The sequence below is a fragment of the Fukomys damarensis genome, unplaced genomic scaffold, assembly GCF_012274545.1.
Source record: "Fukomys damarensis isolate Sample0158 unplaced genomic scaffold, DMR_v1.0_HiC HiC_scaffold_4, whole genome shotgun sequence".
In the NCBI taxonomy this organism is placed as follows: domain Eukaryota; kingdom Metazoa; phylum Chordata; class Mammalia; order Rodentia; family Bathyergidae; genus Fukomys; species Fukomys damarensis.
The window spans coordinates 2,174,516-2,187,261 of record NW_022900916.1 but is presented as its reverse complement, the minus strand read 5'-3'; positions in this window follow the sequence as shown (position 1 = coordinate 2,187,261).

Genomic DNA, 12,746 nt, shown 5'->3' with positions numbered 1-12,746 from the left:
CGCTCACCCCGTCTCCCGCGGGTCCTCGGGGGTGCGGCGAGGTCCGTCCCTGGGCCTCCTTCCCCGGTCTCTGCTTCTCCGCTGTCCCAGGAGGGAGCCTCACCTCAGGTCACACTGCGGGCAAAGAGGAGGACTGAGTTCCTTCGTCTCCGGCGTCCTCACCGAATCAGTCTCTGCGGGCATTTGGAGCGTCGTCCACTTTTGCGCGAAAACTGGAAATCAACTTTTCTTCGGAGGGCGGTTTTAACTGAGAAATACTCTAAGCTGTGTCCAAGCAGGCTGTGGCAACAGGGCTGGCTCCACTGACGGCGCCTCCAGGGCTCAGCACCCCCGCGGAAACGGGAATGAAATTCACCTCAGAACGAGTGCTACTGAAGGGAAAAGCTCCGGGACATTTTCTTAAGATCTCTTAATTTTAGTATCTCTGATTAGTTTGCAGAAAATCAGTAGAAAGAAGAACGATTGAAAGTTAAGGGTTATGGATCCATTCCCTGCTGGTGGCACAAAGGAGGCTGAAGCAGGAGGAGCGCGGCAAGTTCAAGGCCAGCCTGGACTGCATAGCGAGACCCTACCTCAAAAAATGAAATAGAGTCATCGATCAATTTCCGTGTCCCATAAATTGGTCAAAGTTCATTGTTTGATTAATATTTGCTTATTTTCTTTACATATTTACCTTTAAATACATACTTCAGTTCTAATAGAAACTTATTTTACTCAGCGATAACATTGTGTCACCCTCCAGTGAAAAATTTATTTAGTGATGAGACTGACATTTAATACAAAATTTTGCCAAAAAATAAATGAAACAGGGCCAGGGATTTCGCTGAGGGGCGCCGCACATGCCTCGCAAACGCAAGGTCATGAGTTCGATCCCCAGAAACAAAAAAATAAAAAAGTAAAAAAGAAAAAGAAAGAAAGAAAGAAATGCAAGTCTGGTTCTTGGATAATTTCACTGTATCCTGCTATAATGGAAGATGACACCAGAATGCGTGTTTCTGTCCATTGACTTCGGATATTAATAATAACTTTATTAAACCATCAGTAACCTGTCATTCTATCTAAAAACAAAGAATGAACATGTTTCAAAGGGCAAGGAAAATTTTAAGGAAAATATTCAAAGGTGATGAAGTAGAAGGATAAAGTATGGTCAAATGGGAGAACAAAAGAACCAAAGAACAGAGATCTTTGATCCAAGCAAAAGTCGTTCGTTATTTCAGAGCAACTCAAAGGCCAGGGTAATCTGTGGAGGCTGAAGGGATGTACAGCTGTGGTGTGAGGGTGACTGTGGTGGGATTTTTAAGTCTGGTTGTTAGGAAGCGTGTCTGTGTGTGAATGCGTGATTGTGTGTGCCTGGATTTCTGTACCTCAAAGATGGTAAAGGACCCGGTCATATTTAAATTAAAGCATAGTAGCAGTGTTTCCTGTCAGATCACACCATTTTCTGTAGAGAAGTTGTATAGGGGACCAATTAATCTTAACTTGCTTTGCTTGGATTTAAGTAAACCACTTTAAATTGTCTGACTATCTGAAATGAGTTCCCAGTTTTGCCTGAACTGTACCATTTTCAAATTAAAATTCTTTTGTTGGAAATACAAATGAAACTTCTGCATTTTCATGGTTTCACATAAAACACCACAGAGACTGTTCATTGAATTGTGCATGTGTGTGTGTGTGTGTATGGAACATGTTGAAAATATCCCAAGAAACAACACCCTGGGAGTTTGCAGTCCAACATTAAACTAAATTTTGGATACAACCTGGATAAGCATATAGACGTTATGTTGATTTACTTCTAGTTTTATTTGTAAGCCATCACACAAGGCTGAACTCACGAGTCCTTTGTCAAAATGATCTAATTTATGAACTAACCAAGGCTGCCTAGTTTGCCTTTTAGTTGCAGGAAGACACAAATCTGAACTTCCCCACACAAACGTGTGCTGGCCACCTCATCTCTGATTTCACCACTGTTTATTCCCAGTCCTCCCCTTACCCACTTCCCTGTACTATAGTGATGAGTAGCAGTGGTAGAAGTCAGTATGAAGTGGTTGTGAATATGATTATTCCAATGAACTTCAAATTGTGATTTAATACAAAATACTTTATTGATATTGTATACATATTCCTGTTTAATACAAATATTTGAGATACTAGGTTATCGGACAAAAATTCCAGATATTTTTCCCTATATGCTTAGAATTTGATTCTTTATTAAACACGTGTCTTGCTTATGTCAAGATTTTTAGACAAAATGTAAATAACTGGAGTTTCTAACTGCTTATTTCTGAGTTAAAGGTAATGAAAGAACTTCATGTTGATCCCTTTGCTAAGCTGGAATTTCAGAAACAATGCTTTAGTTCTTAAATTCAAATACATTTTATATGAGTCTCTTCAAAATGCATTCCATATTCTGTGATTATCCTTCTTCTTGATTTCAAAGTTGGGCCTCATTAACCTATGGGCATGAACACAGCTCACTATATAAAGGGTCCACACACTTTCACAGACCTGTCTGGGTCTGTGGGGCATGGGTGAGTGCCACAATATAGGAAACGAAGATAGAACAGAAAGTTTCATATCTCTGTTTCTGCTCTCTTTTGTTTGTTTGTTTGTTTTTTGGTTTTTTGAGACAGGGTCTATGTAGTTGAGACTGACCTGGAAATCACTATGCAGCCCAGACTGGTCTCGAACTCACAGTGATCCTCCTGCCTCAGCCTCCTGAGGGCTGGGATTACAGGCATGTGCCACCACGCCCAGTGGGTTTCTGCTCTTTTACCAACCCTCCAAGATGATAAAAAGTGTCATATTTTGTGCTCACTTCGGTAGCACATATACTAAAAAAGAATGTCTTATTTTGTCTTTTATTGATTTATCAATTCTAAGGATATCCTATTATGAGCAGATGCCCCAGACCAGTACTATGGGATAGATTTTATCACATTGCATTAACATTATAGAATAAGCAATAAACAGGATATGATTGGGTGGAATGGGGGAGCAAATATTTCTTTGAGGAGATCTGAAAAAATAACCAGAGTTTTCAACTGGGTGCAACTAATCGATAATTCAACGAATACTTGAATACCAGTCTTTTCACAAGCTTAGTTGTTATTTATGGAATTCTATGAAAAAATATTTCCAACATTTCAGAAATATTTCTCTCCTTTAGATTTTAAGTACCCTCTCAAGATACCCTTCTGGCCAAGGTAAAGAACATTGCTTTCAAAAATTTTAGCACAGTATAAATATTTTTGACCTAGAGGAGAATAAATATTTTTAAACTTTATTCTGTAGCCTCTGAATTAGTTTATTCCACTAGTTAGTGGTCCCTGGAAGCCCCCTTTTTTAAAAAAAATTAAAGCTTTTACTTTATTTTTATTTATTTATTTTTCATTAATTTTATTGGTACATTTTAGGTATACAACTACATTTATCATTGGGACTTTGTACCTTTGCATGACATATCTTTTTTTTTTTGGTACCAGGGACTGAACTCAGGTCCTTGCGCTTGCAAGGCAGGCCGCCGAACTGCTGAGCTAAATCCCCAGCCCTACATGACGTATCTTGGTTCTTATTTTTTCCCCGTTCCCCTGCCCCCCTTCACCCGCTCCACCTTTCCTTATTTACAAAGACTTTGTTTCCATTTTTTCCTTCTCTTATATTTTTTCGTTTCCCTTCTTTCCTCTCTTCACTTTAAATAATCTGATTTTTAATTCACTTTATATCGTGGATCTTAGTCCTGCCTGAGCAGTAACCTACCCTGTAGGTTGGCTTTTCACTCTGTTGATTGTTTCCTGTACTATACAGGATCATTTTAATTTGCCATAATCTCATTTTTGATCTGTGGTGTTATTTTTTTGTCTCCTTGGTGTCCTGCTCAAAAAGCCCTTGCTTTTGCCCATGTGTTCAAGGGTTTTTAACTAACTTTTCTTTCAAAAGGTTTAGTTTTTTTTTTTTTTATTTAGGCATTGTTCCAATTTGATTTGGTTTGATTAAAGGGTGAGAGATACAAGCCTAGCTTCATTCTTCAGCACCACGTGTTACAGAGCCTATCTTTTTGCCAAAGGCATGTTTTTGGCACGTTGTCAAAAATTGAATGGCTAAACATAGATAAAGTTGTTTCTGCACCCTCAGTTCATGAACCTGTTTTGCTTCTAGTCCCATGCTGGACTTTCCTGACATACCTTTAAATCTGAGATTGTAATATCTCCTGCTTTGCACTTGTTGCTATGGATTGCTCTGGTTATTCTGAGTCTCTCTTGGTTTTATATAAATTTTAGCAGTGTTTAATTTTTAGTTCTGTGAAGAATGGTATTGTTGTTTTGATTGTAATTACATTAAATCTCTACATCACTTTTGACAATATAACCTTTTGGAAAATATTTGCTCTATCTATCCAAGAACATGAAATGTCTTTCCATTTCAAAAGTCTTCTTAAATCCTTTTTTTTTCAGACTACTATAATTCCTGTTACAGAGGTTTTTCACTACCCTCATTAGGTTAATTCCTAGATATATCATTATTTTGAGGCTAACATTGCTGAGTTTTATTTTTCCTGATTTCTTTCTCAGTGGTTCATTGGTGGCATATAGGAATGCTATTGATTTTTTGTGTAGACTTTGTATTTAGTCTTCATTGGAAATTTGTTTTATTAACTATAAGGATCTTTCAGTGGAGTATTTTTTGGGGAGATACTATATGTAAGTAATTATATCATCTGCAAATAAGCACATTTTACCTTCTTTTCTTATTTGTATCCCTTTTTCTTTTTCTCTTGCCTGATTGCTCTAAAATCTTGAGTACTATATTGAACACAGTGAAAAAAAATCTTTTTTCTTCCTGATCATAGAGGGAATGCTTTCAGTTTGTCCCTAATTAGAATGATGAAGGCAGTGCAGTTGTCAAAAGTGGATTTTATCAATTTATTATTTATTTATATATTTAGTACGCTTGCAGTACATGCAGCTTACATTCATCTTGAGGAGTACATACATAATACAGCTTGTTTTCTCTGGAAGTCTTAAACAGGAAGACTTTCAAAGATAAGTTGCACTGCAGAATTCCCTTGGGGAATACAACATCTTGGGGTGTCAAATACGGTACAGGAGTGGGGAATACTGTAGCTCTATGTAGCCTGGGAGCCTTAAAACTGTAATTCCCCAAGAGGGAACCAAGTAAAGAAAAGTCATTCGTAGAAAAAGGTACATATGAGTGAATGCAAAATTAGGAAAATGTTGTAGATGAGGAAATTCAGATTAAAGAAAAATGACTAAAACATTCCCATCAAATTTCACAATTTTGTCTAGACAAATATCAAAATTTGCAAGTTAAATGCAGAATTGTTATGAACAGAAATGTTGTTTCATGTTAATAACAGAAATGTTATTGTTAACCCAAACAGTGAAAACCATAATGTTTTTTACCATCTTTTAATATTTTCAGATAATTTTAATTCAATTCAACAAATAGTAAATAGCTTTTATCTTGATCTCACGGGGTAAGACCTAGTACCTGACCTCAACATTTTATAAACTCCTTGGAATGAAAATATACATCCCCAGTAAAGTAAATGAAATTTAATGGTCAGAAAGAGTGTGCAGACAGTAAATTTTATAAGAGGTCAGAGGAATGAGAGTTTGGTGTGGGCTGCATGGATTCAGAGGTGGCAAGTTGCTGTGTACCCAGAAATGATGACTGAAACAGTCTCTTCAGACAAAGGTTGGGTTGGGGAACCCTGAAGAAAGTCTAGAGAGTATAACTGTGTCAGACAAAGGAATGTTGTTAGGTTTTTTGGTAAGTGCCTAGCATAATAAATACATTTTAGAAAGATTAATTGGAAAGGATTAGAAACAGGCAAGACTGCCTCTGAGGCTGCTGCAGTAGCTCAGGAGCTGGCGGCCCTTTGCCCGCAGACCCGCTCTGTCCTCATGGGTGCACAGAATCCACTTCCGTGGTCTGTTCTGTCCCCACACCCACACCACAGGACCATTGCTCACTGCAAAGAACAGATTTCAAAATACTCTTTGATCCAATTCCTGATTCTACCCCTGAAGGGTAGTTAAACTTCCCCCACTCTCATCAATAAATGGAATCACCACCCTTGCTGTGAAGTCTAAGGGTGCTGAGATCTCTAGACTAGAATTTCATGAAATGGAACGAATGCAAGGCCGAGCCTGGATAGTTCATGTTCTCTGCATAGCCAATTTATAACATCCTGATTAGATCATATAGCAAATGCCTAAACTAACTTGCAAAACTTTATGTCTTAGTTTTTCTCGTATTATTTATCAAAATGTAGAAAACCTACCAAATTTAATTTTGTGGGATGTCCAGATGGATCTGGCTGACCAACATTAGAAACGAACAGAAGCTAAGATTCAGAGGGAATTTTAAAACTATATGCAGCAAAATTTAGTAACCAATTAGAGATAAAAAGACAGGCTTGAGTTAAAATGGACCCTTCAAATCAATGCTTTTGATTTTTCTTCTTTGCTCAAGTAATACAAATCTGGAAATTGTGTTCCAAAGTAGATACAACATCATTTTTCAAACCATTAGAGACTCATTGTCTTTATTTCTAGTTTCCCAATCCTAGCTATTTAACATCAAAAACTTTTATCATATGACCTTGTGCTTACTTGTGATAATTCAGTTTTGAAAATAACAAGATATTTTACTAAGATACTTCTTTGAAATACTTTTGTAATTTAGAAGAGAGCTCAAAATGTGCATTATGTGGATTTCTGTCATGTAGAACATTTGTACTATACAAATTTTCAAACACTTTTTCCCGGTTCAAAGTCTTTCCATATTTGATTGTGTTCTTTAGTGCACACATATTTTAAATTTTAATGTCATACTATTTATTTTTCTGTTTTTGTTTGTGCTTTCTACGTCTAAGTCAAGAACTCATTCTTGAATCCAATGTCACTATGCTTTCCTCTGTTTCATTGTTTTTAGCTCATTTTGGGTACTCAACCCATTTTTATTACTTTTTGTATATTACATACATAACACTACAATTTAATTCTATACATGAATGTTGTTTCTCAACATTTTTTGAAAGTACTATCCTTTCCCTTTTAAATTATCCCAGCATCCTTATTGAAAAAAATCACTTGATCACATATATGTTTATTTCTGTGCTCTTTATTCTATTATCCTATTATATGTCTATATAGCTTAGGAAGTGTGACATACCTAACTTTATTGTATTCCAGATGATCTTGGCTTTTCAACATACTTTGACATTTTATATAAATGCTAGAATAGATTTTTCTACCTATAGATAGATCATTTCTATCATTTTTATCTTTGAAAAATACACCATTGGAATCTATAGATCAATTTGTGTAGAACCGATATTTTTAACAAGATTAAGTCTTCCTATCTATGAACATGGGATATCTTTCCCTTCTGTAACAACTTTAATGCTTTTTAGCAACATTTATACTTAAAAATAAACTAATATTTTGCCTCCTAGCCTTATGTATTCCCATTGGTTTTTGTCTTCTCGATATTCTTTCAAATTAAAATTTTAAGTCTAGTAAAAATATTACAGGTTTGAAATTCCTTATGTTCTTTTCTCCCTCTGACCATATTTTTCAACAGATTCTATACTCCTTATGAATTCAGTGTTTATATTCTCGAAATAATGTTATTTAACATTAACAATATATGCTTCATTTTTGAAGTTTTTTTTTTTTAATCCTGATGTTACACTTACCTGATTTATTTGTGGCAACACAAATACAGTCATTGTTTTGATAATAGTGACAAATTGTATCATGTGAATAATATATTTTTGAGATGGTAAAGTTTAGTTTTGATTAATGTTTATAAAGTGTTTAATAATGAAAGTTGCTATATTTGTCATATCTATGATGATTTAACATATGCAGACACTGTGAAAAAGCTAAATCATGCTGATTAATGGATGCATTACTTTATTTTTGTGGTGATAATACTTAAAATACACTTAGCAATTTTCAATAATATGATTCATTAATTGCAGTAATTGTGTTGTATAATGAGTCTTTTGATCATATTCCTGTTATCTAATTCTGACTCCACCCAACCATGTGGTAATGTTCTTTCCTGCTCTGTGAGAGTCCAGAAAGTGAGATCATGCTTTCTGCACCCTATTTCTTCATTTAACACAGTATTGTATTGGTTCATCCATGTAGTTGCAAGATTTTATTCAAGGATGAAGAATATTCCCTTGTATGTATGTTCCACACTTTCTTTATCTAAGTACCTACTGTTGGATATTTAGATTTATTTTGGAGCTTAGAAATTGTGTTCAATGAGGAAGTAAACTCAGGAGAGCTAATATCCCCTTGACTTGTTGGTCTCATTGTTTCCTTTGCCTTTCTAACCAGTGAACTTCCACATGGTTTTCCATAATGGCAGAAGCACTAATTTACATTTGTATCAAAAGGGTACAAGTTCACTATTATCTATACATCCTCATCAGCACTTCCTTATCTTTCATTTTTTGATGTCATTACAACGTTTGTGATTAATAATTCATTATGGTTTACTTTGTGTTTCTATGATGATTAGGGATGTTTTTCATTTACCTGTTGGCCATTCCTGTGTCTTCTTTTAAGGAACGTCTATGCAGGTCCTTTGACCATATTTTGGAAAACTGGGTTATTTTCTCCCTTATTATTGAGTTGTTTTAGATCCTTAAGTATTTTGGGTATTAATCCTCTGTCAGATATATACTTTGAAGATATTTTCCCTCATTCTGTGATTTGGATTTACAAAACCTTGTTAGTTTAGTGAAATCCTATTTGTTTATTTTTGCGTTTGATGCCTGTGATTAAATAAAGCAAAACTAAAAAAACTCTACCTAGACCAATGTCATGGGGTTTTCCCCTATTTTCTTTACAGTATTGGGTTCACTTAAAACTGTAGTTCACTGTGAGTTGATTCCACTAACGATATAACATGGAAACTTACATTCATTTTTCTGGATGTAGCTATCCCATTTTACCAACATTATCGAATGAAGAGATTATCTTTTCCTTATTGCAATTTACAGAATTTGACATCAGTTTTTCTAATACTTATTTACATTTATTCCAACTATTCTTTCCTATATACTGAGTACTTACTCCGTATGAAGCCCTGTTCAGAATAACTGGACTCTTGTCCTCTCCAAAGTGCAGGTTTGCCAGGAACCCCAGAAGGCCAAGCTCTGTGGAAATGGTGTCTTTTTTTTTGGAGGGGCGTACCAAGGATCGAATTTGGGTCCTTGCACTTGCAAGGCAGGTGGTGGATGGTGTCTTTACAGATGTAACAAAGCTGAGAACTGTGAGGTGGGATCAGCTCAGACTGAGGGTCAGCCCTGAGTGCAGGGAGGGCTTTCTGCACGAGTGGAGCAAATGCCTTGTCAGGGAGAGCAGAGACCTGTGTGAGCACCTGCATGCCCAGCTACACCCAAGATTCCAGTGGCCAAGGGAAGTGAGAGGCTGAGGATCCTCTGGGGCTCCCAAAGAAACCAATACTTCCTTCACTGTTGGCTCTGGTCCCCAATATTACAAAATAATGCATTTCTGTTAACAAGTTTTGCTAATCATGTTTGTCTCAATGTGTTGTAGTAGACAGAAGACACTAATAACTCACTTTAAAAATTTAAATTATTTTATCTTGTACAGAAAATATGTGGGATAATTCCTACCTTTTTCCAGTTTTACAGATGAAATAAAGGAGGCTACAAGGTACCAGTTAACTAAACAGGCATACAGACCAAAACAGTGGAGGCAGTTGGCATTCTGCAAGTTATTGGAAGACTCTGCTGTACCCCTCTTGGGAGCCAATCTGGGATCCATGGGTGTTCAAAGGGATGGAGCTAGTTTGACTTTCCAGCACTGACTCTGAAATGCTGCAAAACACTTAGTTTCTTCCGTATACATTCTGGGAAAAGAACCACTAACTGCATTTCCATACTTAACACTATTTCCATAAGGTTGTATAAAAGAAACTGTTTTCCTATCACCCAGATTTAAACCGTGTCACCATGATATAGTGAAAGTTTACTGGAGCACATTTGTATTGTACATATTTAGACATTGCTTTTTACAGAGGTCTGAGGAATCTGAAACACTAAAACAAATGCTGAAAGTCCTTTAGGCAGGAAGTATCAAAGCAGTAAAAGCTGGATTTCATTGTTCAAATAATCACTGTACAATACTTGAATATTTCTCAGTGGCATGCTACATGTGTCCTTTTATTTATGTGATGGGAAAGTACAGGCAGTACAGTCTACTTAGTAAATCCAGATTTTGGCACAGCAATGATTGAGAGCAAAATGATTTATTTCAATATGTACTGTGTCCAATTATATAAACTCTAATTAATAAACTCTTCCGAACTCCTCAAATCATCTAACCTTTAGATCTTTAGCAAAAAATAGTTATAGTAAAAACGGGTCACTTGATAATACTTTAGATTACTCATATATGTGCGCTTTTTCTTTTGCAGAAATTCTTTGTGTTGGTAATGTTTAATATACTAACTCCACTGAATCTATTAAATGGAGCTAGTTTGACATACATAGTGTGTATGTAGTAAGCACTGAAGAAAAACCTGCTGGAGAAATGTCTGATTAACAGAAAAAATGTTTCTAATTCCACTTTCTTATATTATACATGTTTTTATAAATGTCAATATTTGAAAATTTGATATATGCTTGTTTAACACTTGACAATGTAAAATTTACATTCTTTTGTGTGTCGGGGGGTTCTTGCACATGAAACCAGGGTATCACACATGTTAGGCAAGCATAGTACTACTGAGCTATATCCCAGACCTTTTAAAAATTTTCATTTTAAGCCTAAGCATGGCTAAGTTGTTCAGACAGGCCTTAAACTTGTGACCCTCCTGCCTCACCTCCCAAATAGCTGGGTTTACACATATGTGCAACTGTACCCACCCAACAGCAATGCACATTTTATCTGATACTTTTTAATTAATGAATACTGTTTCCAACAGTGACCTTTTGAATTTAGAAATCACTCCACTTTCCCTGATGAATTATTCTTAGACACTGAAACAGCTTCCCTAGGTGCTACCAAGACACCCGTGCCTACTCTTCAGGGAAATGCTTTCAAATACTAGGAACTGAGAATATTATGGTGGTAAAATAAAAAGACTGGCAAAATATCAATAATAAAAATGCACAGTCCGTGTTTCCAGCAGTTATTTTCAGCAATGTCAGTTATTGTGAAGACAGTGACAGCAATCACGTGTGCTCATCAGGACACTCAGCTTCAACTCTGGCTTAAAATCCTCAGCCACAGAGGACAAGGTAAAAAGGAGATCTTGAATATCACATTAGGAGTTTTGTTTTATTTTACTTTATTTTTGCAGTACCTGGGATGTAACCCAGGGCCTTTAACATTGGGCTACATTCCCAAACCACTTTTGTCCATCAAAGTAGGATCTTGCAGGCTGGGGATTTAGCTCAGTGGTGCCACTGCTTGCCAGAGCAAGGTCCTGAGTTCGATTCCTGACACCCAAAAAAAGGATCTTGCTAAGCAGCTAAATTGCCTAGTCTGGGCAGGAGGACTCAGATTCTCTGTCCTCAGCCTCCCAGAGGGTTGGAACTACAGGTGTGTGCTACCACCACATCCAGCTAAGAGTTGCATTATTTTGAAGGTCAGTTTCAGAATGGAAGCCATGTAATATTCACCATCCATTTCCTTCTGCCAGCATCACAGTTTAGGCGGAAGAATACTATCATTGAAAAAAAAAAAATCTTTCCACCAGTTTGGCAACTGTGGTAGAAATGTATAGATATTGCTTGGATTGGGATTTAACAAGAGTAAAGGAAAATTCCAAGAATCCTATGGGAGCCTTTTCTTTTGGTAACTCCTCAGCATGGGACAGAAAGCACAGATACAAAGGAGAATGGAACTCACACACAACCCCGCGCCAAAGCAAGGATGACCAACTGGGATGCTCGGCACCATATCTATGGCAGGCTGCATTGCAGAGCTGACCACAAAAACTAAAAATGCTACTCACCGTATAGGAGAGGTTAATGTCTAAAAACCGTCATCTGCTGTTTCCCATTATTTTAGCGAGGCAGAGGCAAAATGCTTTCTCCCTCAAATGCTAAGTGAACGCTGCCGCTGTGAGACTCTGCTCAGCAAAAAAGAGGGTCAGACAGGTGGCGCAGACCAGCAGGGGCTGGTGGGTGAGCTGGCCCGAAGGAGCGAGGGTCTGGTGCGTGTCACCTCTGCAGCCACTTCTCTCTCTCTCCAATGACCTGGAAAATAAGGCAGGGAATGGGCTCATCAACTGCAGGTGACATCTTCCTTCCAAAGAGGATGTGCAGGGGACCACTTAGAAAAGATAGATTCAATACTCAAAATGGACAGGCAAACTGGAAAGGCAGGGAGAAATGAAGTGAGCCAAGGTCATATAAGTTAAATTCAAGTTAGTTCATCTAAGAGTCAACCTCGAAGGGCATGCCACCGATGACTTCCCCAGTGGGGGAGAGATGATGTGGAGCAGCTTTTGAAGGAATTAGGTTCAGGGATCAAGAAATTAAGATTAAGTTATTAGGAAAAGAGTAGCAGCAAAAAGACCTACGTGCACAGAGAACCCCGAGTTGGCGTGGTTTGGACCACGGAAATCGGCTTAGTCACATCATCTCGAGTCACACTATTCTCTTTCTCTCCAAGGAAAATCCCGGATGGGCTCTGAGCCCGGGTGGAGCTGCGCTGAGAGGCAGG